This window comes from Salvelinus sp. IW2-2015, linkage group LG4p (assembly GCF_002910315.2).
Source record: "Salvelinus sp. IW2-2015 linkage group LG4p, ASM291031v2, whole genome shotgun sequence".
Taxonomy (NCBI): Eukaryota; Metazoa; Chordata; class Actinopteri; order Salmoniformes; family Salmonidae; genus Salvelinus; species Salvelinus sp. IW2-2015.
The window spans coordinates 6,728,965-6,730,938 of NC_036841.1; the positions used below are offsets into that span (position 1 = coordinate 6,728,965).

Consider the following 1,974-nt stretch of genomic DNA (forward strand, 5'->3'; position numbering starts at 1 on the left):
CAGCCTGGGCCTGGGTCTGTAGCACAGCACAGCCTGGGCCTGGGTCTGTAGCACAGCCTGGGCTGAGTCTGTAGCACAGCCTGGGCCTGGGTCTGTAGCACAGCCTGGGCCTGGGTCTGTAGCACAGCACAGCACAGCCTGGGCCTGGGTCTGTAGCACAGCTTGGGTCTGTTGCAGCCTGGGTCTGGAGCACAGCCTGGGTCTGGACAAACCAGAGTTAGCCAGCACCATCTCCACAGTCCCTAATTGTACCTGATTCCCTATATAGTCCACTTCATTTGACCAGTGCCTTACCACTGCATCATATCACCCACTCTGCTACACCCCTTGGTCAGGTGAAGAGAGTCTGAGTGTTTCCACATGTTGGTCCTCAGGCATGTGTGAACAACATTACCCACCAACACTCCAAGGAACACACACACGCAGGTGCACAAACACATACACATATACGCACACACTAACGCAAACACACACACACACACACACACACACACACACACACACACACACCCTTCTCGGAAACCAAACTCACCTCAGGGTCAAGGGTCACTGCAAAGCTTACTGGGAAATTAGGCTGCAACTGCACCAGATTCTCTTCACACTTCCACATCTGTCACCGGAGCACACACTCATTACACACACACGCACACACACACACACCGAGTTGAGTACCTGAGTGGAGCCTCACATTCTGTCGTTAATGACCACAGCTGCAGCTCCAATGTTATTCTGTTGGAGAGAAGAAAAGTGTTCTGGGTTCCAACAATAATGAGCAGAATAATAAGGGCTTCATATTCCCAGCATGCTGCTGTGTTTCTGCCCTCCAGGGGATCATAGCTCTACTCAGCCTGACAGTCAGGAACTGAAATCAATAAGCTTCATGGAAACCTTCATGAACCAACCTCTGACCATGGAGCAGGTGCTCAGTGTGTGTGTGTGTGTGTGTGTGTGTGTGTGTGTGTGTGTGTGTGTGTGTGTGTGTGTGTGTGTGTGAATTGGTGGTGATAACCCTGAGGCCAGGCCAGACCATGTACTGAATACTAAGCTAAGTTATCCTCTGATTAGTGAGTGTAAACTTTGAGGCCAGGGCCAGAGCCATTGTACTGAATACTAACTAAGTTATCCTTGATTGGTGAGTGTAACCCTGAGGCCAGGGCAGACCATTGTACTGAATACGCGTAAGTTACACCTCTGAATTGGTGGAGTGTACCCTGAGGCCAAGGCAGGACCATTGTACTGGAATAGCAACTAAGTATTCCTCTGATTGGTGAGTGTAACCCTGACGCCAGGCCAGACCATTGTACTGAATACAACTAAGTTATCCTCTGATTGGTGAGTGTAACCCCTGAGGCCAGGCCAGACCTTGTACTGAATACGAACTAAGTTTCCTCTGATTGGTGAGTGTAACCCTGAGGCCAGGCCAGACCATTGTACTGAATACGAACTAAGTTATCCCTCTGATTGGTGAGTTGTAACCCTGAGGCCAGGCAGACCATTGTACTGATACTAACTAATTATCCCTCTGATATGTGAGTGTAACCCTGAGGCCAGCCAGACCAGTTGTCTGACATACGAACTAAGTTATCCCTCTGATTGGTGAGTGTAACCCTGAGGCCAGGCTCAGACCATTGTACTGAATCTACCTAAGTTTCTCCTCTATTTGGTGAGTTAACCCTGAGGCAGGGCCAGACCCATTGTACTGATAGAACTAAGTTATCCCTCTGATGGTGAGGTAACCCTGAGGCCAGGCCAGACCATTGTACTGAATACTAAACTAAGTATCCCTCTGATTGGTGAGTGTAACCCTGAGGCCAAGGCCAGACCATTGTACGTGAATACTGAACTAGTTACTCCCTCTGATTGGTGAGTGTAACCCTTAGGGCCAGGACAGACCAGGTTGTACTGAAATATGAACTCAAGTATCCCTCTGATTGGTTGAGTGTCACCCTGTAGCCAGGACAGACCATTGTACTG

The 1,974-nt window shown here is 49.4% G+C and overlaps 1 protein-coding gene across 1 annotated transcript in view; it reads left to right on the forward strand.

The window, feature by feature from the left end:
• LOC111956864 (neurobeachin-like) overlaps nt 1-1,974 on the forward strand; it is a 328,897-nt gene that overhangs the window by 313,188 nt on the left and 13,735 nt on the right.